This window comes from Esox lucius, chromosome 25, assembly GCF_011004845.1.
Source record: "Esox lucius isolate fEsoLuc1 chromosome 25, fEsoLuc1.pri, whole genome shotgun sequence".
Lineage (NCBI taxonomy): Eukaryota > Metazoa > Chordata > Actinopteri > Esociformes > Esocidae > Esox > Esox lucius.
The window spans coordinates 9,792,719-9,817,365 of record NC_047593.1 but is presented as its reverse complement, the minus strand read 5'-3'; the positions used below and the strand labels follow the sequence as shown (position 1 = coordinate 9,817,365).

At 45.9% G+C, this 24,647-nt stretch overlaps 1 protein-coding gene across 14 annotated transcripts in view; it reads left to right on the top strand.

Annotated features, from left to right (window-relative positions):
- Nucleotides 1–24,647, top strand: part of tenm3 (teneurin transmembrane protein 3) — a 270,450-nt gene that overhangs the window by 92,649 nt on the left and 153,154 nt on the right. Inside the window, exon 1 of one of the 14 annotated variants that reach the window (XM_029118037.2) lies at nt 20,867–21,412. The exons of the other annotated variants lie outside the window; for them this stretch is intronic. The gene's annotated coding sequence lies outside the window, so the exon portion shown is untranslated. Of the gene's footprint in view, nt 1–20,866; nt 21,413–24,647 lie in introns of those variants that run through there. 14 annotated transcript variants of the gene reach the window in all.

Here is a 24,647-nt window from a genome sequence, read left to right as displayed (position 1 = left end):
ATTGGCGTGAAACAGTGTGTTTATATATATTAGGAATGTAAATAACAGCCCACAGCAGCCAATCCTGACATGAATGTCCTGAATTATGCAGATGATGCCGGTATTTTCCACTGGGTAACTGAAAGGTCTACATTCTGAGGGATGAGGTGAGGATTGAAGTTGGAAGACACCTTGATCAAGTTTGGATCAAGAGGGTAAGAGTGACTTCTAGGGGTGTTATATTTTAATGATTAGTGGCCGCTGTTGCTTTTTGGGGGCATTACAACGACAGGATAAAATTTTCAAGAGGTCGGAGCTTCTTATAAGCGTTTGTGGCATTGGCGGCTCGTTTGCTGCTTGTTCATATTTTTCCAGTGGAACAGAGACGGTGCCCGGAGCAAGGAAAGATACTGCGTACTCAAGGGATGCAGGTACACAAGTATGGCGGAATCAGAAGACCAGGAACAAACAGTCCTGAAGTCTTAAAGCAAGCAATCCACAAAGATAGCCTAGAGTCAACTAAAGGAGCACTGCTCTGGTCTGGTGTAGTGCCACGGGGAACTGGGTGAGGAAGTGTTACTGATGTCCCCTGCGTTCAAACGAGTTCCAACACACAAAAAGCATGTGAACGCACACGCACGCACACACAAACACACACACACTACACCTACACACACTCATCTCTCTCCAGGGTTGGTATGTGTATGTGTGGGTGGAGCAGGTTGTTGGAGGTGAGAGGTGCTGGCTCTGTGCAGAAGGTGGGCAGAAGGTGGAGAGGCGGCTGTGTCACGTCCTCAGGCAGATAGAGGAGAGATGTGCCCAGGCACTCACACCAAGCCCAGACTCTTTCTCCCACTCGCTCTGTCCCCATCTCTGCTTGATGTGATTAGTTAAAAGCCTCAGAGTCACTCACTGTTCCTTTCAGCTGCTGTGGAACAATTCAGTCCACTGGCCTTCTCGCCCCCACAAACTGATTGATACATAGCGACCGTGTTACTAAACCTCATCCGCCCAACAGATAGCGACCATGTTATTAAACCTCATCCGCCCATACATAGCAACCTAGTCACTAAACCTCATCCACCCAACACATAGCCAACATGTCATTAAACCTCATCCACCCAACACATAGCCACAATGTCAGTAAACCTCATCCACCCAACACATAGCGACCATGTCACTAAACCTCATCCGCCCAACACATAGCGACCATGTCACTAAACCTCATCCGCCCAACACATAGCGACCATGTCACTAAACCTCATCCGCCCAACATATAGCGACCATGTCACTAAACCTCATCCGCCCAACACATAGCGACCGTGTCACTAAACCTCATCTGCCCAACCCACAGCAACAGTGTCACTAATGCTCATCCACCCAACACACCGCAACCATATCACTAAAGCTCATCCGCCCAACACATTGTGACCATGTCACTAAACCTCATCCACCCAACACAGTGTGACCATGTCACTGAACATCATCCACCCAACACAGAGTTCATGTCAGTAAACCTCATCCATCCACACCAGAGAGGGATGGGGGGGGGGCTGAGAAAGAGAGCCAGAAGGATACAGTGAAAGGAGAATGTTCTAGATACCTGTGGTTTGGCTGCTCTGCCTCTCACTCTTTCGTTCCCTTATTTGATTGTCCTCTTCTCTTCGAGTTCGTATGACACAGTTAAAGCTCCAGTCAAGCACCCCCCACCCCCCCCAGCTCGTTAAGTTAACAGGTCCCATACCATGTAGGTCTGTTTGATGGAGCGGGCGGTAGGTTTTAAAGAGACTACCCCCGAGGCCAGCCAATACCACAGAGTTTAGTGGAAAGGAGAGACTGGGAGCGGGAGCACCAAAGCCCTCATATACTGTACAGCTTCGCCTTTCATCTGTTAGGCAGTTGGCAGCCCAACATTGCATGTGTTCATGTGTACGTGTATGTTGGGGTTTGTGTGTGTGTGTGTGTGTGCATCGTGGCAGTTTGTACTCTAGGTGGACCCACAGGGGCTCTGGATAGGGGACAGTGCCAGGAAAGCTCATTTTACCCAGTAAACGCCAGTGAAGTGTTCTTCTGAAGTTCAGGGTCTGTCTCCTTACTGGATCAATCAAGGGGCCAATGAGCCTGAGGAAGGAGTACTCTTTTTTTTATTATTTTTTCACAAACACTTTCTCCTTTTCATTCTCCCTCTCTCTGACTGACTGTGCATGTGTGCGCGTGCGTGTGTGTGTCTGTCTGTCTGTCTGTCTATCACTCTCTGTCTCTCTGTATGTCTGTCTCTTGATCTCTCCCTGGCTTCCACTATCTTTCTGCATCACTGCCTCCCAAGATGGATTTCTCTCCATTAACGTGGCATGAGAGAGGGAAGGATGACACACACACACACACACACACACTCACTCACACATTTCTGTGTTTGCGTGCCCCAACGGGAGATGGCTTTTCGATAAAGAGCAACTACTAAAGCACACTTCAACTACTGCATCGCTGCCCTGAGAGAAGGAGAGCCGTTCATTCCTTCCCCTCTCTCCTTCCGTCCTGTCAGAAAGGTTGGGTTTTTTAACACAACATCTTTGATGAGGCTGGAATGGAGTGGCGGATTGATTTTGGAATGAGTGAACTAGAAAGGGGGATGAGAGGAGAGGGCGGCAGAGAGAGAGGGGGACGTGTGACGCCCAGGGGCTAACACCAGACACGGAGCACGCCGAGCGAAGAAAAACCCAGGTTCCCTGGTATTATCTTGATTATCTCGGTTCCTAGTGTACTCTAATATCAGTCTTCTAATGGTTTAAACTCCAGGGAACATTACGAGGGTCTCCCCGGGGTGGGGGGGGGCCTTAATGGTGAAATCCAGGGGACTTAGCGACACCAAACGGTGTCGGGAGCTGCCTGCCGCTCTGTTTCATATTTCCAGGAAAGTCACGTTTGGTTCCTCTTTATTTCTTTTTCTCTTTTCCACCAGACGTGACTTAGTCCAGTGGTTCTTCTCTCGTGTGTTTTCTTCCTCATGCTGTCATCTGATCCGTTTTCTTCTTTACCTTCAAGTGTTTTCCTGTTTTCGGTGGCGTTTGCCAGACACACAGGATTGTAAGCGGTTAGCGGAGGGGCTTTGGACTGTGCAGCTCTGTAACCACACACACACACACACAGCTGGCACCGCCTACAGCAACGAGTACCCTAATTGAAACACTATATGTGTTTCTAACACTCTGCCCCCTCGCTGTCCCCACTGGCTCCCGGTAATGTCTATCCAATGCGTGTGTCAGCGCGCGTGCGTGCGCTAGCATGATTAGCTTTCTACAGTATTGAACTCGACAGGTCTCCCATATGCTGAATGCATATACACTATGTCCATCTATCCCATTTAGTTTCTTTCTGTAGATTTTGACAGTGAATGTGTGTTTGGGTGTGTTTACGGTGGGGAGAACAAGTATTTGATACACAGCCGATTTTGCAGGTTTTCCCACTTTTCCCACAACGCATGTAGAAGTCTGTCATTTTTATCATAGGTACTCTTCAACTGTCAGTGATGGAATCTAAAACAAAAATCCAGAAAATCATATTTGTATGATTTTTAAGTAATTCATTTGCATTTTATTGCATGACATAAGTATTTGATACATCAGAAAAGCAGAACTTAATATTTGGTACAGAAACCTTTGCAATTACAGAGATCATATGTTTCCTGTAGTTCTTGACTAGGTTTTCACACACTGCAGCAGGGATTTTGGCCCACTCCTCCATACAGACCATCTCCAGATCCTTCAGGTTTCTGGGCTGTCGCTGGGCAATACAGACTTTCAGCTCCTTCCAAAGATTTTCTATTGGGTTCAGGTCTGGAGACTGGCTAGGCCACTCCAGGACCTTGAGATGCTTCTTACAGAGCCACTCCTTAGTTGCCCTGGCTGTGTGTTTCGGGTCGTTGTCATGCTGGAAGACCCAGCCACGACCCATCTTCAATGATCTTACTGAGGGAAGGAGGTTGTTGGCCAAGATCTCACGATACATGGCCCCATCCATCCTCCCCTCAATACGGTAGTCGTCCTGTCCCCTTTGCAGAAAAGCATCCCCAAAGAATGATGTTTCCACCTCCATGCTTCACGGTTGGGATGGTGTTCTTGGGGTTGTACTCATCCTTCTTCTTCCTCCAAACACAGCAAGTGGAGTTTAGACCAAAAAGCTCTATTTTTGTCTCATCAGACCACATGACCTTCTCCCATTCCTCCTCTGGATCATCCAGATGGTCATTGGCAAACTTCAGACGGGCCTGGACATGCGCTTGCTTGAGCAGGGGGACCTTGCGTGCGCTGCAGGATTTTAATCCATGACGGCGTAGTGTGTTACTAATGGTTTTCTTTGAGACTGTGGTCCCAGCTCTCTTCAGGTCATTGACCAGGTCCTGCCGTGTAGTTCTGGGCTGATCCCTCGCCTTCCTCATGATCCTTGATGCCCCACGAGGTGAGATCTTGCATGGAGCCCAAGACTGAGTGAGATTTACCATAATCTTGAACTTCTTCCATTTTCTAATAATTGCGCCAACCGTTGTTGCCTTCTCACCAAGCTGCTTGCCTATTGTCCTGTAGCCCATCCCAGCCTTGTTCAGGTCTACAATTGTATCCCTGATGTCCATATACAGCTCTCTGGTCTTGGCCATAATGGAGAGGTTGGATTCTGTTTGAATGAGTGTGTGGACAGGTGACTTTTATACAAGTTCAGCCAGGTGCAGAACAGGAGGGCTTCTTTAAGAAAAACGAACAGGTTTGTGAGAGCCGGAATTCTTACTGGTTGGTAGGTGATCATATTCTTATGTCATGCAATAAAATACAAATTAATTATTTAAAAATCATACAATGTGATTTTCAGGATTTTTCAGGATTAGATTCCATCACTCACAGTTGAAGTGTACCTATGATAAAAATTACAGACCTCCACATGCTTTGTAAGTAGGAAAACCTGCAAAATCGGCAGTGTATCAAATACTTGTTCTCCCCACTGTATGTCTGGAAACGTATGTGTGTGTGGTCATGTAGGCATTATATAGCTTGACCTCAACGGTCATTACAACTACTGTACAAGCCACTGGACTGTACATTGAGTGTGTGTATACATGTAGGTGTGTCTTGGCGCGTGTGTGTCTGTGTGTGTGTGAGGGTTTTACCGCTGTGTATGTACTGTGAAGCATGAAGCATCACTCAACCCTTCTGACACATCTAAAAGCCAGAAACACAATGTTTTCTCAGTGTGTGCGTGTGTGTGTGTGTGCGCGCGCACGAGTGCGTGCGTGCCTGTGTGTGCGCTGTGGTATATACATAGCTGTGTGTTATCCTTTCTTTTCAAACCCTCATTATGATGTGTGCAAGTGAATACAGGATCACATGTCTAGGGTTGGTGCTTTCCAAAGAGCACACTTCACAGAATGGACACAAAGTAGCAGACCTGATTCATCCCTGCTTAAAGCTCAGAACGGATTCATCCCTGGTTGAGGCTCATCCGTGATTCCTCCCAGGATAAGGCTCAGACCTGATTCATCCCTACATAAGCACAGTCTCTGATAAATGTTCAGTGGAACGATGATGATAAACAGCCATCATGATCCACTCAGAGGCTGAATGGGTTAGTCACAATGTGTCCTTAATATACCTTGGGTGTTTGGATCTTTAGGAGTGACTTTTGAAATGCTTTGGCAACATTGGCTTGTTCCTTGCCAATAAGCTGAATTATATTGTAATTAGTGTGTGTGTGTGCACCTTCTGTTGCTGCTTCAACCCTTAGTATATATTTATGTATGTGAAGGAGATAATGCGCACGTGCGTGCGTGCGTGTGTGTTCAACCATCCTCTATCTGTGACCTTGGGTTAAGTAGAGGTGGTTGAAGGGTTGTTTCCCTCTCTCATGAGGAAAACATGTCTTTAATGACGCGCACACACACGTGTGATCTCACACACAACAGCATCTACTGTGTGCCAAATAACTAATATAAAGTGCACATACACACACACACACACACAATGAGTTTCTCCCCTCTTTTCTCTGCGGTGTTCTTACCCAGCCCAGGAGATTGATGTCATCAGAAGCGGCACTATAAAGTGTGTTTATGACACGGGGGGGGGCATTTGGGATGTGCCAGCCGTGTACACAGGCCTTTCTTTGTGGTGCTCCGACAATCTGCATACTTCTTCATTTTACAACGGGTTTTCCTCTGGTTGGAGTGAGAGAGGCAGGGAGGAGAAGAGGAGAAAACAGAGAATGTGAGAGAGAAAGGAGTCGAGCCCATCAAAAGCTCCCGTGATGACAGACATTTTCGGTAATTCACAATGAGAAGTTTCCTCGTGCTGTCTGAGCAAATCAAAGGGCCTGCTTTTTCACTTAGAAAATCATTTGATATTTTTCGGTGAAATCAAGAAGGCACCATTGAGTGCCACGTGGTCTTTTTTGCGGGCAAACTGAAGGAGCATAGGAAAGGAAAACCATGGGAAAGCAAAGTACCTCAAAGATACGGGTGTCAGTTATTATAACGCGTTTCCTTTTTCTGTTCAATGGGTAGTGGAACCGGCAGGGAGTGGAGCTCGAACCCTTAACCTTCTGGCCCAAAACCCTCCGCTCCATCGACCGCGCCCCCCAAAGCTGGAGCCACGCAGCTGCACTAACTGTCTAAATGCTGGTGAAGCTCTCTGCGGGGAGAGGATTTTTTTACTCCTATTTGGAGTATAACCAGATATGCTGGTGTTACCGTTCTGTTTTGGTATGCCGGACTGGAATGTGTACGATGCTCTATTGATTAGCTTGTTTCAGTGCATGTTAATATATTGATTTGCATTAATGTATTGATTTGATGTGTATAATAATTATTTGTATTTATTTATTTTAATATGTGGATATATCAAAGGTTTTCAGCTGTGCTAACATAAGAGCTAAAGGTATTCTAATGATGAGTCATTTACAACTTTTAACAGTGTCTACACTGTATTCCTGATCAGTGTGGTGTTATTTTATTAAACAAAAAGATTGCTTTTCTTTCGAAAACAAGGACATTTTTAAGTGACCCTGAACTTTTAAACAGTAGTGCATTTGTTTTGTAAATTTATAGACAAAGGATTAATTGGGTAAAAACACTGCTATAGCGCAACTGAAATAAGCTCACCTCAAACAGAGTGCAATTTAGTTTTTGTTCACAGATGCTGGTGTATGTACGGTGAAGTACAGGCTGACAGAATGGGCCTGCAGTGTGTGTTCGCGTGTATGTGTGTAAACAAGTGCTAGCTGTCATGTTTTCGTGTTGCTGTGTATAGGGAATGTAAGGTGTTATATTATTTATAGGGCTTCCCCACTGGTTTGGAGTAGACTGGCTACAAGTGGACAACTTCATATTTCTGGTCAGCCTGCTAATTTAATTCACCCCAGATGTTCCACTGATCTCAACACATTACAGAAAGAAACCAAACGTACCTTTGTGTGCGTGCGTGCGTTTCTATGTAAGCCCAGTGCCCAGCCAGTCTCATTTTCATAATTTTGACCGTCTGCAGTTTTGAATTATCCTCGACAGCCATGGGAGCAGAAATGCATTTATTTATCTTAATCTGCACAGTGGCCAGGGAATGGTGCTTAAACACACACACACACACACACACACGCGCAGTCCATCTCTCTGTTGCCCTCCCACTGCAAGGGCTGCTTCACATCTGATGTCGCTCCAGTATTTAACAGCAGGCTAAATATATTCATGCAAGGTCAGACGCTTCCTCCCACGGATTCTGCTTTGGTTTTGTGTGTAAGCAAAACCGTGATGGAGAAAGATGAGGGAAATATGTGTTTTGCCTTTGTGTGTGTTTGTTTGACCCAGGTCTGTGTGTAGGTGTGTCTATGTCTGTCCCTACAAAGACAGTAAAACCTGAATAATGTTTTTGGTCAGACCCCACTGTAAAATGCAACTAGGGTTTTAGGGGTCAAGTTTAGGGTAACAGTTGGAACAGTGTTGGAATGTGGGTTGGTTTCGTTTTCATCATTATGGGTTAGAGTTGTGTTATGGCTCGGTTACGTAAAGGCATGAAGTCTATATCTGTGTGTGTGTGTGTGTCGGTGTGTGTGTGGGTCGGTGTGTGTGTGGGTCGGTGTGTGTGTGTGTCGGTGTGTGTGTGGGTTGGTGTGCACTCACAGCTGGGAGGTTGCATTTAAAATAATTAATTTTGAAATAGACAGTTGGAGGAGCAGAGAACTCTCCATAATGGATGAGAATACACCTGGCTAACCAAAGTCTGGGCCAGAGATTAAGATAGCAAACATCTTTTTTGAGGAACTGGTAATTGCAGTGTTTGGTGTGTGTGTTTGTGTATGTTTTTTGTATGGGCATGTTTTACCAACCTTCTGGGGACGGAATGTCTGCAAAGATCTGTAGAAGGTTAAGTTAAACATGGAAAATTGTCCATGTGGAGACATCCCCACTAGGGAAAATATTAGATTTTCTGGCTCAGGGTTTAGGTAAAGTGAGAAACTTCAAATTAGTTTTAGGGTTACACCTTAGGGTTAGGTTAACTTTAGGACTTGCAGGTTAGTGTTAGGCATTAGGGCTAGTTTAATTGTAGGTATGAAGTTTAGGTTATTAACGTTAGGGTTATGGTTAAGGTGAGGTTCAGGGAACATGCAATTTTAGTTTTTACGTCCCCACTAGATAAGTAATATTGGGCTGTGTGTGCGTATGTGTGTGTGGGCTGAATGCATAAAGCCTTAGATTTTGACAGGAGAGACATGAGTGAAACCAGACCACAAGCATTAATTTTGTCTTGTCCTGGAGAGGTTTTGGTGTGTGTGTGCTTGTGTGTGTGATGAGATATTTTTACTGTGTGTATGTTTTGGGGGTTTCCTGATTTGTGAATGTCAAGCCTAACCTTTGAGCACCCATTCAACTCAAACCATTTTTCACCTTTGGGCTCCGTGTGATGCTGAAAAGCCTTCAGTAGCCACAGTCGCTGGAATCAGCTGCTGAAATGTGGAAACCGCACCGGGCCGCCGGAGCCCTAATGGACCTTAATGGAGAGACCCACAGATCCATCACACTCAGCAACCAGCTCAAAGGGCCTGACGTCAAAATTGAGTCTTTTTAACCCCATAAACCCCAGGTCTACATTAACTCTTCACCAGCCCACGTTTGACCCCGTCACAGACCGCGGGGGCCAAGGAAGAGGCCGTGGTTAGTGCTTGGGGGTTTCCACCAACACAACACCCCATCATTGTCTTTACTGTAAGCCTAGAGAAGAATTACACACGGACACGTTACCGAGATGATTTTCTCCGCCCACAGATCGCCTGGTAAAACCCCAGTAGCTGAGCATCTCCTTCCCCGTCCCGGGACGGCTCGGGGTCCCCAGCCCTCGCTGCCCTGACAAAGGCGGCGACATAAAAGCCTGAGCGATTGTCCGTGGGATTTGAGCTCCATAGAATGTCCAGTCCAGGGCTCATTGGGACTCATTGAGGGAGCAGCCATGCTAACTAAGCCTGTTGTAGCCTAGGCCGCTTTGGCCTTACTGGATTAGCAAATCCGACGTCGCCGTTCTCCTTTGTCCCCTCCGGCACACACACACACATATTCAGACACACACACACACACACACTTGTCGCCTTTGGTACTCTGAGACAGTTGTGACCAACGAACCATGAAATGGGTAAACAAGGCCTTTACGAAGAGAAGCGCAACATTTGCGGCACATTGTGGCGGGGGGTGCCGTAAGCCGCTTAAAGACTTCAAATGATTTTGCGGAGCTTTTTTGGGCCCTATTTAGAGCCTTGATATGATTGTGACAATGGTTCGGACGCTGTTTGTTTTTGCGGTCTTTTATCTTGGTGTTTAGGCCCAGCTACACAGGATAGGGTTGATTAGTTTGATATTATGAAGCCTTTCTATGCTGAACTCTGCAGAACTCTAGAATTAGGTTTGTGGAATCAAATTGTGTAGGTTCACCGCTGTTGTAACCCTATCGCGACATTCGACCAATGAAATGGGATAGCTGAGCTCGTATCTCTTCACTTATAACCCCTGTCTTTCTCCCTTTCCATCTCATCCTCACTCTCTCATTTCCTCTTTTCTTCTCATCCCTCTCTCCCTCCCCTCCTCTTTCCTTCTTGACCTCCTGCCTATTCTCTCTCTTTTTCTCCTGTTCTGTTTTGAACATGTGGGGGGCACTGTTTTCTGCTGTGGAGGATGACCTTTAAAAACCACACAGGCCCACAGACAACTAAGATCCCCGTTTCTTTCTCAGGCCAGCAAAGACGTGATCCCTCTCACTCGCTTTGTCAGCCAGTCAATTTAATCATATAACCTCACTTAGGAAACACCACATGTGCCGTGTTCACCGTCGGGCTTTGTATGAGGGTTCGTTCTGTCTACCCCAGTGTCCCTCTCCATGTTTTCAATTTACTGTCAAAATAGCGCCCAACCTAGCCGATCGATTCTCCCAAGTTCACCTCAGACAGCCTGTAGGCCATATTAATAACATGTTCATTGGCTGTTCCCCCTCTTTGCCAGATGAGGACGGAAGCGAGAATGGCAGCGCGGGGGGGGGGGGGGCGCGAGGGGAGGGCAGAGTCATTCAACCTTGGCAAATGGGACTGAAATGAATTGTGCCAAATAATAGAGGAGAGACTGAGTGAATATTAGATTTGCGTGAGAGTCTGGGTCCGTCCTGACAAGGCTAATTTAGCCTGCTGGCGAAGCAGCGAGGAGAGGACGGTGACAGCTCTGTTGCTCCTCGTGGAGACGCTGGAGACTAGGGCGATAAGGAGCTCTGTTGGTAAACAGGAAGACATGTGGATGGACTGACTGGGTGATTGACTGGCTGGCTAACTGACTGACTCAGTTTGGTTGACTGACTAACTGGCTACCTGACTGATTTAGTGTCTGACTGGACTGAGTCACACTGGACAGTAAGCCTGATGGATCCAAACTCACACATCAACCACTGTGTGTGTGTGTGTGTGTGTGTGTGTGTTCTCTCGCTCAGGAGACAGGAGTAAATCCGCCAGGCGTCACTTTATGACCTGCCTTTTATTGCAACCAATCCGGTTAGTTTATATAAATGTATTCATGAGAGTGCATCTGAACATTTAGCGGAAGCACCTAATATTGGCAGTAAAAGCCCAGGCTTCACAGTGGCCGAGCTTCCCCACATGGAGAGGGAGACCGAAGGAGAACCTCGGCTGGATGGTGAATGGATGCACGACCATGTGGTGGAGTTTATAGCGCCACGCGCACACACACACACACACTTCGATATAAACACTCATTCAAAACACATGGACACTCACATGCATTCGTCAGTCACACCTTCTGTCTTTTTCTCGCACCGACATATACGAACACTCCCTCTTTTACTCCAAGTCTCGCTGTCTCACGCGCACACACTCTTGGACGTGTGAGGGCCCGTGTAATGTGTGTATATTAAAGCACTGGGGCTAAAATAATGATCCTGGTCAAGACGCGCCGATACCCCGGAGTCTCTCCCACTACAAAGTTACATGATGCTTTGGTTTAAGGACGTGGCTGAACACCATGGAATGCAATCACATTCAGAAGCGTCTTATGCTAGCTCAGCAATAAGGAGTTATAAAGATAGGCCCGCTAGAATGTGTTTAGGTTAGAGATTGAATAATTGAACAGAATCAAGGTGAAAATAATGAACCTGCTAGGGATGTTGGTCATTTACAGTAGCTTATGAAATGGATTGTGGACGTGTTGTCTCGTAACCAAACTGCACTTTCCCCATGAGGTGTAGCGTGTTGGTGATAATGGAGCTGTAGATGTGGATTTAGATTCTAAATGTGAGGCCTGTGTCGGGGGCGCATTGGTAACCCTTTGATTCATTGGTATTTGTTGCGGATGGGAAAGTGGACTGAACGTGTAGTGAGAAGCTTGGATGGATAGGAAAGGATTTGGGGTGAATTGGAAGGAAATATCGGACACGTCTGTGCACGTCTCTTCCTCCTTCCTTCCCCCAACCCTCTTGTTTGTCAGCACTGTCTATCTGTCCATCTCCCCTTCTCTGTCCCCCCCCCCTCTGTCTGTCCATCATTTTTCCAATCTCCATTTCTCACTCATTTCTCTCACTCCCTCCGGTGTTTCACTCCCCTTGATGACATAATGCTTTGGAGGCGGATCGCTGAGGTAGAGCTGTCAATCAACTATGGCTGAGGGGGACTAACTGGGATGTAATGGTTGATAAGCTGTGTGTGTGTGTGTGTGTGTGTGTGTTTCAGTGCGTTGTGTGAAATCACCTGCTGTCCGGTTAGTAGCAGGCAGGGGCCCGTTACAGAGGCAGTAATGATGGGCCGGGGCTCCTCGCGGCGGGAGCTTAGCTTCTCTAAGAGGACCGTAAAACAGCGGGGACCCCTCATTATCCTGAATGGACCGGTCCAGCCCAGCCGGCCCCCTTCACAATCATGATGATTGTTGTTATTTAGGAGCCCGGACAGGGGGGGCAGCGCTGTGGCGTGGTCCATGGAAAGTATTTCTGACAAGGGCTCACGGTAATCCAACGGGTGTAGAACGTTCAACCGAGCAGAAGGGTATGGGGAGGGAATACCCCTTGTTTTTCACGGGGGGGTTTGCTTTATGAAATTGTCCTTTTCGGCTGGTTTTTCTTCCCCTTCCCATGGCTCTCCGTTCTCTCTCCCTGGTTTCTCAGTGTCTCAGAGGGGCTCGGCCTTCACGGCAGGGAGCCCATAGACACTCTGAATGCAGAGGCTTTACTCTGGACCTTTTCTCACCCACTTTTTCCCACTCACTGTCTCACGCACGTAACTGACACAGGCACCGCGCGCACACATACGCACGCACGCACACACACGCACGCACGCACACACACGCACTGGGGTCACCCTGGGGAGTTTGAGCGATAGCAGCAGCTGAAACTCAGGAGGTGTCAAGCCGCCCACCCCCCACGGTCAGCCCCCCCATGGTCAGCCTCCCCACGGCTCCTGTGCATGCTGTATTGTGAGAGGTGGGTGGGGCCAGCACGCTGCTGGAGAGGAGACAGCGAGGGAGGAGAGGAAATTGATGCCTCCTCTGGCTGACAGGCCTGCGTTACAGCGGCGAGGCGGATGCTCGCCGACAGACAGTGGGGCGACTCGGGGAAGGGTGGTGGTTCCTCTCTCTCTGTCAGCCCGTACGACCGCTCCCGTCGCCCCACCCCCCCGGACGTGTCCCCGTGCTCATTGCCCCCCCCCCCCCTCCCTCCCATCCCCCCCTCTTACGGTTAACAGCTGGCTACGGGCAATATAGGGGATGACATCATTAAATCGCCCGGACGGCAGACGGCTGTTGCTGCGTTACTGTGGAGGGAAAAACCCAGCGGATGATCAATTTCTACCCAGAGTGCTTGGGGAACGCGCACGCACACACGCTCTACCCTTAAGGAGAAGATATCGACTGCGCGCTATCGCTATGCCCTTCCTGCGCGCATGTACCGGAATTATTATTGGGATGACTTATTTAACGGGGGAGAGCTCGCCCGCCAGAACAACTAACCCTGCAGGAAGGCTCTGAAGCCATATGGCTAAGAGACACTGAATGGCTGCTCTTCACTCCACTAGCACCGCCACAGACTTTCACAAGAATGCGGTGTGCATGCGCGTGCGTGATGATGCTGTAGGCGCCAGCAAAGGCAGCAGGTTGACTTCTTGTGCTAGCTCACTGCTTAGCATGTATTCGCCTGAACAGAATCAAATCAATGTGAAAAGATAAGGCTGCAATATATTTAAAAACAAAAATTGCTGTTGGCTACAGTGGTGCTTTAGCATGCAATCCTGGCTGAATGTTATCATTCTGTACCATTAACCGGTGGCGAAAATGGAGCAATATTCTGTTGTGATTTCCAGTTAATGGTGTTTTGCTCCAAGATATGAATCATCTATTAAGAGTGTGAAACCGATTGCTCCGTGTTCAATATCACATGACTACCCTGAACCATACTTAGCTATTTTCCCAGTGAAAGCCTGTTACGATTGTTAGTTGTAGCTTATTTCAAGGTTGGGAGGAACATTTTCGCTAGGTGCATTCTCCTCAGTGGGTTTTGGACCAGAAGGGGGTGAATCCAATAACACGATACCCGTCGTTCACCTGTAATCTCTCCGAGCCAGTAACATACAGGCAGTTCCTGACACCCAGCCTCACCTGTGTCTCTGCCAGCCCGTAGCATCCCCCAGTACTCCCTTTTACCTCTAGTCTCAAACATTAGCTAAGACAGAATAAGTACAGGGCAGGTTTTCCCTCTTCACCTTCCCTGGGTCTCGTCCTCTCCGTTAGCACCAGTGTTAGCACCAGTGTTAGCACCTGTCCCGCTAATCCACCGTGACTCTCTGCCGTAAATCATTAACCGTCAACCTTTCCTGTGCAAATCAAGTTGTTCTATTTCCAATTGAATTATGCAGCACGTGGGATATGGTGGTGGGTGCGGGTGTGTGTGTGTGTAACCAGTTTTTCCCTTTCAGCGCGGGAGAAATTCATTCAGTAAAGTCTATAATGCTTTGATTTCTGCCAAATGTGGACCTGACATTTTTCAATTAACGAATGTTCAATTCTCTTGTCCCCCTCCTTCCCTTGCTCTCCTGTGGCGGCCTGACCTCCGGTGCTGCATGTTGGGTAACAGGTAAGTCCCACAATGCCCCGTTTACATCACCATGAGCCTTTTTCAGGACGTCGTCGTTGTTGAAAGGCGTTGAGTTCGGATTTGGGATGGATGAATTTGTCCCATTTCGACTTGGACAGAACTGCCTCATTCCCATTCACACCAACGCATCTTAAGACCTTAGAAAACACAGGGCTGAACCTGGCCACCGTGTCTCCTCCCAACTGCCAAGACCCTAAAGGAAAAATTATTATGTTTTATTCATATTGTACCATATTAAGAGTCACTCGGCACATTAAATCTTTGACAGTGACCTCCAATGGGCCTGGCTAAAATCAATAGCCCATTATACTGGATTTGGGCTGCTATTCATATGGCGCAGAGATGCTCTAATATTGTAATATTTATGACCTGACTTCCTATCATAAATCAACTTCTTTAGGGAAGTGGCGAGTGTTGTTAGGTATGGGGTGTGTGAGGTGGTTGGTGTGCGAGTGACTTTCTGAAGTCCAGCCGTTGTGTTGCCATCTTTATGCCCCCTGATTAAGAAAACGTTATTCTGAAAACACAATTTAAAAAGCCCTTCAATATCAACACTGGTGACACTGAATTTAAAATGGCAGCCTATTTTTGGCCCGATATCCATGGGCCTTGGTCAGAAGTAGTACATTAAATAGGGAATAGGGTGATATTTGTGAAACAACCTCTATCTCTTGGTCTTGCCTGCCCTTGGCTAGAATTAAGTCTCAACAGCTCAGCTAGCAATGCGCTAATGAAATGTACCCCCACTCAGCTTAAGGCTGCGTGCGTGTGTGCATACATGCGTGTTTGCGTGTGTGTGTGTGTGTGCGTGCGCGCACATTCATTCTTTCTTGCGTTCTTCAGCTCCAGTCAGTGCTGATCTAACAGTGTGAGATGTGTCCAGTCAGAGGTCACTCTGGGGTTAAATTAATCTTTGGCCTTGCCCTGACCCCTGGCCACACGTCTACCAGGACTACTGCTAGTGCCGACTGACCCCGAGAGTGAAGAGAAGAGCGCACGCGCATATTTCATCGAGCCCAAGATGACCAGACACTCAGACGGTTGCGAACACACCTCCGGAGTGTTAGTTCCCTTTATACATTTGAGCCCCACAGAGTTCTGATGTTTTTGTTCTTCTCGCTGGGCTGCAGGGGAGTGTTTGCCCAGCGGTGTTGTGTTGACGCTGGTTTCGTCGAAGCCCTGGCGGGAGGGGGGGATTGGCTGTGTCCACACCGCCCTGCTGATGTCAGCCAGGTCTTGGCAAACAGCAGCCACAGGCGGGCTGCGGGGAGAGGCGGCCCACCACACGGGAACACACCTGTTGCTATCAAACCCTAGAGAGAGAAATCACACACAAACACACAAAGTGTACGCACACCTTATCAGCTGTCAATCACTCCCCGGGCCACAGAGGTGACGTAAACATCCCTGTCCCCGTGGCGTTGTGATGAGTCCTCCCTCTTCCTCTCCTCCTCGTCTTCACCTGGTTCCCGCCTTTTTGGCAGTTTTTTCCCAGAGAGTGGGTCAGGGCAGACAGCTGGCTGGGATACTGAATTACAGACAGGTAAATACTGTAACAATGAATGTTAATCGGCGGATGAGAAGTATTGCATATTGTTGGAGAGTTGTAATGGATAGGCCTCTGGCGGTAGTTACTGATTTATATAGGACTCACAACTTACATGATGTAGGACAAACCGTAAACTAATTCTGAATTATAATGATGTAGGACAAACCGTGAACTAATTCTGAATTATAATTATGTAAGACGAACCGTGAACTAATTCTGAAGTTTAATGATGTAGGATTGAAACGAGACCAATTCTAAAGGTTTGTGATGTACGAAATAGTAATTTGACACCTTCTGAAAAGTAACGACTTAGTTTATCCCCTAATTATAATGATGTAGGATAGAATGCAGACCAAATTTGAAGGATTTTGATGTAGTATATAAACAAGACTAATACAATAGCATCAGTAGACTCCTTCTAAATAATAATGACTTAGAATAGTGTTACTACATATTCTACATTATTATGATCTAGGATAGTGTTACTACATATTCTAAATGATAATGATCTAGGATAGTGTTACTACATATTCTAAATGATAATGATATAGGATAATGTTACTACATATTCTAAATGATGATGATATAGGATAGTGTTACTACACATTCTTAATGATAATGATATAAGATAGTGTTAGTACACATTCTAAATGATAATGATCTAGGATAGTGTTAGTACACTCAGGATAACGATGTCGTATTGAGTCATTGTACTGTGTAATTATAAAGCATAAGCGGACGTAGGCTGAGGAGTATTAACATAAAGCACTGATTATTTTCATTTACTTGGGATAAGAGCAGGCGGTAAATCAATTAAATGTAAATGATCATGTAGTGGTTCCCTTGTGGCCCAGGGGGGTACTGCAGGTGGGCCATAATGTTTGGTTTAAAATATATATATATTTTAAGCAATTATACATCACATTTCAAAAGGGAAATTATTTCACCTGATTTTACTGCTAAATATGATAAATACATTTGACAAGCAATAGTCAAAAGTTCAAGTGAATGGGTAAGTGTGTCCAAGCTTTTGACTGGTACTATACATTTTCTTATGCACGTGACATAACAGTACACTGCTTTATGTGGGATATCAACGTTGCATAGGTTTCTGGGTAATCCACATCATAGAGGTATTGATGACTCTGTGGCTTTAGAGTGAAATTCATTCATCTTGGAATGTCAGCTGGGGATGGATGATCCAGCTGTTAATGTAAAGTGTGTCTTTACATATGGTGGCGGAGGGCCGCTCTAAGCTGGATATCTCCCCCAGTCATCAGTAGATGATTGATACTGCCGAGTCCAGCAGATTCACAGTACATTTGCAGCCCAATGAGCCTGTCTGGGCTTGGCTAATAGAACCGAGCATCACCAGTACTGATAAACAGACTTAGCTCTGTGTTGTTCCTCCCCTCAACACACAATTACACTCACATCACACAGACAGGCGCACAAGCAAGAGCACACAACGAACAAGCCCACACACACCTATGCCACACACAAACGGCAAAGGTGTCTACACACGTATACACAAACATGCTTGTGCACACGCACACAATGGCACCATCTGGATTTTACAATTACTGTACTATCAGCCTCTCCCTCAAGAACGGCTTTGTGTTTTCTAGAAGCTTCTCCTGCACTGCAGGGAAATGTAATAAGCACTTGAGTGGATGATGTTTTGTAGGAGTGGGCCTATGTGTATTTTTATTGGGTTACTGTCTAATGTCATGTGTGAAAACGTCACACACAAGATTTGTGGGCCAGCGTTTGTGCGGGCATCTTGGATTGCATCTTGGATTTCTGTGTGTGTCGTTGTGTGTGTGTGTGTCAGTGTTTGTGTCAGGGAAAAAGTTAGATTAAATTGAACCTACTAAAAACACAATCATGAATTAAACATGGGAACAATGGGCAGTCATATTCCAGACAGTATACAGTGATTTGTTAAAGCAGGGCTGTGTTCAGGCAGTAATTACTGGATTGATTAAAAACACAAATGAAAATACACTCCCACTTCTTCCAGGACAGGCTTGCTGCTGCTTGTCTCCATCCATTTGATTTTGGTTGATGAATACTTGGTCTTAAGTTCATTCATTTGGTGTGTGCACGTGTGCGTGCGCAAAATAACGTACCTAGATTTGGTTTAATGTAATAAGATAATTTACATTGTGTGTGTGCGTGTGTATGTATGTGTGTGTGTGTGTGTGTGTATATATACACACACACACATAGATATGTACGGCCAATTGTTTAAATCAAACACCCAAGAAAATATATGCATGTGAACACCTACACTTCCATTCATCCAACAAGAAATAAACATATTGTACGTATTGTCACACCATAAAAATGTGTGCGCACGCACACATACGCTCGCACACACAGCGTGTCGAAGGTGTGATTGATTCCCAGCGAGGAGCCGGCAGACGTTCTCGACTCAGTGTTTACGGTCGCCAGGACGCTCTCTCTGTCCATCTCTCTCCATAGCAACGAGAGCAGTTGTTTAAAAACAGGCACACGTCAGAGTGTGAAATATGCTGATTGCCAGAGTAATGAGCTTTTCCAAAAGGCCTTAGTCAGTTTCAGCCAACGCCGCATGGCCCGGGCATAGCCAGATATCTGGAACAAAACCACATTTATTTTCTGCCAGTCTTGTGTGGCTGCGTGCGTCGCATTCATTCTGGTGTGTGTGTTTGCTTGTCTGCCTATACCGGCCTGTGTGTCTTTCCATAATATTAATGCTTTAGAGACCAAGTTTCTTCTTTCACCCCCGTCATTCCTCCTCTGTCCTCTCCACTCTGAGGCCGGCTAATAGCCTGTTCCTTCATCACCCTGAGGGGAACTAATGATTGCGAACAGAGCCGTATGAATGAACTGGATGCAGAACGGTATGAATGAAATGTATGCACAAAACGGCCCCGCTCAGATCTCCGGGCCCACGTCAGAAATGCACACCGATAAGAATTGATCTATAGCCGGGTAGCGATCATGCAGAAATGTAAACGAAACAGGTTTCCTTTTATTTTATTTGGATTATTTACGCCTCGCCTTTGACCCCTGTGCGTTAATATTTTAATATCATTGAGCCTGGACGGACTATGGAAGGTTTTAGATAAAACACTGCTTTAAAGCCGTCGACCAGGCATGCTGCTTAGACTAGATGAGGACAGAGTTCCCGGTGAAAGCTATATCTAGTACATGTTTCCCCCTTAATTCAATTTTTCCTGTACATTTGAGTTATTCAGCAGACCCTCTCATCCCAACTCATTTATTCTAATAAAGCCAGTTGAGAAAACACAATCAAGTCATGGGAAATGCATTTTACTCAGTCAAGTAGATGCTTTTGGCCCTAGACTTTTTTTTTTTGCTATATATATTTTGTATTGCTATTTGAGCCACACACACACACACACACACACACACATATATAATGTATATTAAGGAGCAGGACAGTCACAGTATTTCTTTCTTAATTTTTTTTCTAACTATAGAACCAGTGTTGGACAGATTCAAAGGGCAGTGGGCCGGATTCAAACCCATGCCTTAAACTGAAGCTCACTGTGTGTGTGTGTGTGTGTGTGTGTGTGTGTGTGTGTGTGTGTGTGTGTGTGTGTGTGTGTGTGTGTGTGTGTGTTTTAGGTCTATCTATACTCATGGGGACCAAATGTCCCAGTGAGTATAGTAAAACCATAATTTTTATTTACTAATGGGGACTTTTTGCATTACATCTAGGTACAGTTTAGGCATAAATGTTACTTTATTGAGGTTAAGGTTAGGTTTAGATTAGGGTTAGGGCAAGGGCAAGGGAGAATGCAATTTCTATTTTCTGGTCCCCATGAGGATAGCCATACAAACTTGTGTGTGTGTGTGTATTTTGCGTGTAGCATCTGTGAATTATATACTGAAATATAATTTGTGCATTATTACAATAACAACCATGGAGCTGTGGTTTCCGCCAGGCCGGCAGTTTTAAGAACTCCGTCGGACTCTCCCTATTTTAAAATGTTAGGATGTCGTGTACGTGGTCCAAATTGAGGATTGAATCAGGTCCCCTCTTGTCATCTAAGCAATTAAAGACAATATTTTTTTTACATTATTGATACTATTATTTAAGTCCAGGTCAGCTAACCTGGGTCAGCTAATGTTTATTTGATGGGCTAGACTTTTTTGATAGCTATTGATGTTGTTTTAATGTTTGACAGAATTCCCTTGTTTTCCCCCAGCAAGGATGGTCATAGAGGAAGAAAACAATGAAGCCAGATATATCAGAAATAGAATGTGTGTGTTTTCCTGGTTTGTGTGTATTTCTTTAGTGTGTGTTTCTGGGTTTGTTTGTTTTTTGGGGTGTGTGTGTGTTTTGGGGAGTTTTTTGTGTGGTGTGTGTGTGTGTGTGTGTGTGTGTGTGTGTGTGTGTGTGTGTGTGTGTGTGTGTGTGTGTGTGTGTGTGTGTGTGTGTGTGTGTGTGTGTGAGAGCACTGTGAGGGACATCTCCAAATGGTTAAAACAGAGATGGCCATCCTCCGTTCCCCAGCCCCCTTCCCTCTCTCTCCACCCCCAGTGGGTGTAAACAGACAGGGGCTCAGCCAATAGCCCGCCTCCCTTCCTTCTCACATCCCCAAGCCCCTCCCCTCCCCGTCAAACGGGAGCCCTGCTCCGAAAGAGTGCCTCAAACTTGGAGAGAGGGAGAGAGAGTGAAGATTCCGCTTTGAACCGGCAGACAGCGGCAGCGAGAAATAAGCGAGTGCCGAGCCACTACCAACCAGCAGGATGCGCGTTTAACCATCCACTGTCCAGCCTAAGGAAAAGAAAACACAAAAAAAAACGTAGATTCTATTTTTCCCCACTCTGCCTTACTCCTCTCTTGTTAACAAGTTGAGCTTGATGCCTGCGCTTGATGAGGCTTGCGGTGGAGCGAGAGTGATTGTTCTTTGCGAGGAGCCTCTCTGCTCTGTGAGCGCGTCCTAGAGAGAGCGAGAGTGGAATTGGAGAAGCAGTCTACTGCCTCAGAGCCAGTGAGAGACTGCCGAGAGTGTGAGCTCCGGAGACATCCAAGGCAAGTGTTTTTTTTTTTAGAGAAACAGAAAGGGGAACAAAAGGGCAAGGCACAGCGCGGCACAGTGTGTACCCAGCTTCATGCCTCTGTGATCAGGTAATAAGACCAGCCAGGAGGGCGCTGCGCAGATCCTTTTAAACATTTTGGGAACGGAACCTCTGCAGGATTTCTCAATCCAAGGTAACAGCTCAAATCTTCCTTTTCGCCATGTTAGCTACCGCTCATTTTGATTCTACACGGTCTACTACGTTTTAAGGTTTTTATGCACCCCTCAGTACGTACGTGTGTGCGCCAGTGCGTCCGCGTGCCTTGTCTGTGGTCACAATGCAGTGCGCTCATTTGCTGTCAATTATAACGCCTTTGTCGGCTTAAGTGAATGTGCTCAGTTAATCCGCTAGAAGAGTGTCATGTTTGTTTGTGCTAATTCCATAATGGTATGGAGGCATTTTCCCCCCATTTTATTATCTGGGTACCTCGAGGGGACCTGAGTCACGCTTCTCTCTCGCTCTAACTGAGACTTAGAGTTGATTGGCAAGAGAAAGGGAAGCCGAACGCTCATCCAAAAAAGCTGCCTCGGAGCTGGGTTGTGCTCACTCACCAGCGTCAGATGGTCTGAATTACAGCAGCGAATAGTTTCTGCAAAGCCCAGTCCCTTTTCGGTGCAGCCTGTGGTCAGAATTTCCAGTCTCTGAAAGTGCACCCGGGGCTGTAAAACAAGGATCTGCAAGGCGGCTAACGTTGCGGAGAGGGGTTCTCGAGGCAATTTTTGGCTAAATGTAACGTGGTATATAGATTATTTCGATTTCAAAGCATATGAAATGTTTGTCATTTGTATGAACATTTCGATTTTTTTTACTTGATATAAGATCAACTTATTTTCTATTTATTCCAGCTGTCTTTTTCAAGTTGTGGAAACATGGAGACAGTGGTTTGCATAACACATGTAGTAATTCCATCTCACATTTTGTTTTGGGGAGAATTGAATCTTACAGTGCCGGATAATTGGAACCAGCTTTTTAAAATAATTTTTGGGGGAGTGTGTGTGTGTTACCGTTTCAATTAGCCTGTTATACTTCCCCCGTCCCGTCGTTGAGTAAAGGAATTATAGAACGAAAACGAAGTGACCCAAAGAACTGCTGGAATAAAATAATGAATGACAGTGGGAAACCTTTGTATTCACGGACGTGCTGGAGATCTTAAAATATGTGAAAGATGGACATTTCCGATAAAGACAACCTCCGTCGATTATATGATTTTATAATTTAAACGTCGATGTATTACAGAAGTGTATTTTTTCCGTATATTCAGTATCCCGGGGAAGTTTGTTCTTTCATATGAAAATGAAGACAATGGATATATAGGTGTACTGGAGCGCAGCAACAATGTGCGCGCTCATGCATTAAAGACGCTGTGAAATTCCACCAGTCAGATACTCCCACTCAGAGGAACCTGCGGTGTCTCGTAATGTCAAACATTTTCCCCAATTGTCAAGAACCTGAAAACACAAGAATTGGGAAACAGGGGCCTCTCACTCCGACCTATTTAAGATCTGAGTGCCAAAGCCTCTGACCCTAGAGGCTATACATTAGTGTCCTAAATATTGCCTCGTTCGTTCGCTATATTGCCCTGGACTAAAGTAGTTCACTATCTAGAGAATAGAGTGCCATTTGGGACAGCCTGTGAGAAATAAGCTGTCAAGAATTACAGAGGAGGCCCGGGCCATGTGCGTAGGTGTTTAATGTCCCTCTCATTCAGCTGGTGTTACTGCATGGTTCCACTTTAGCTCTCATATTAAGCCCTGGCTTGATTTACAGGCAAGGGCCCAGTTCTTTGATTCCGCACCCTAAATTGATTTGGGAGGGGAAATAATGTTAGACATTGAGAGAAAAATAAAATAAGAGGAAATAGCTCACTGAACAGAAAACCTGGCTGTCCTCTCTTTCTCTCTCTCTCTCTCGTTTTCTCTCTATTTCCCTTCACAAATGGAAAAGGATCGCCTAGCAACGGGGCCCAGGCTGTGCTTGGTGTGTTAGTGTGTGTTTTTTAGCGTGTGTGTTTGTTCATGTGATATATATACAGTCGTTGTGTGCACTAATATGGCTTATGGACTACATTATTCAAGATTAAGCTATTACTCAAAGAATAAAAGTTTCAATTACGTATGATAAGCCATCAGGATATTTCTATGATTTAGAGTCATGTAAAATGGGCCAGGTCCTATTTTCTTTTCCATACATTTATTTGTTTTATTGTAGGTGTTGTTACACTGAACGGCCATTTATCGTAGCGTAACTTAAAGGGGGCCCAGGCTTTTTTCCAATTGCGTTTCAAAGACCTAGATCCAGGCTGAGTGTTCATATGGTACCTCAACTCATTGTTAATTTATAGAGGGAAATGGGAAAACATCCGCCAGCACCGCTCCTGAGCATTTCGATTTTCAGCTAAAGGAAATTGGGGCAAAATCTGGATTGACGTTGGCATCGGGCAAAAAAGAAAAGAACTGTGTAGCCCACGGGTCCTGCAGTGCCTTGCATCATGATTAGCATAATGTGTAGTGATTATATAACCGTGTTTTGGGAAAGTTATGAGACGTGAGAGGGGATGAAAACAAACTATGCCATCTACTATTCTTTCAGTGTAAAAGACATGAAAGAGGGGCTTTGAGAGTGAAGTGCTTGTTCCCTCTATCCATCTCTCTGTTTTTCCTTTTCCCTTCCACGTCTCCATTTTCTCTCCCTCCCTCCATCTCCCTGTGATTAAAGTTAATATCTCAACCATCCGTCCTTTCAAACCATCATTAGATATCTAGGCTTCGGTAAAGGATTTAGAGATTTGCTTTCTCTAGAGAATGGATGTGTATGGAGTGATTTACGGAGCGATGGAGTTGTGACAGTGAGTGTGCGTGTTGGGTTGGAGTGTGTGTGTGGATGTGCGCGTCCGTGCGTACTATCTGCTGTTGAGGGATGAGGTGTGTGTGAGTTAGGCCTTATCTGGCTACGTGTCCAGATGGCTATGATCAGGGCATGAGAAGGACTGCGAGAGTGAGGGCTTCTCTCTCCCCTGTTCTCTCTCCCTCCTTTTCTCTCCCCCTTTCTCTCTCTCTCTACCCCTCCCCTTTGTTTTTCTCCTGATAGGCCAGTTTCTTCCATCTCTATATTTCTCTCTATCTTTCCTTTCTCTCATCACTTTCCCATCTCTCTCCGCCTCAGCCATTTCTCCTTTCGCCATATAGCCACATTTGACCTGTCCACACAAGCTTCTATACTAAACCATTTTGATAACATACAGTACACACGAGCGCCAATCGATTCTTTTTATTTTCTCATCACAGGCCCCATCCTAATCTCCAGTCTGGCTCTAGATAAGGCCTGGAGGAGGTGGCCCGTTTTATATACAGTAGCAGGCGGCTATTGCA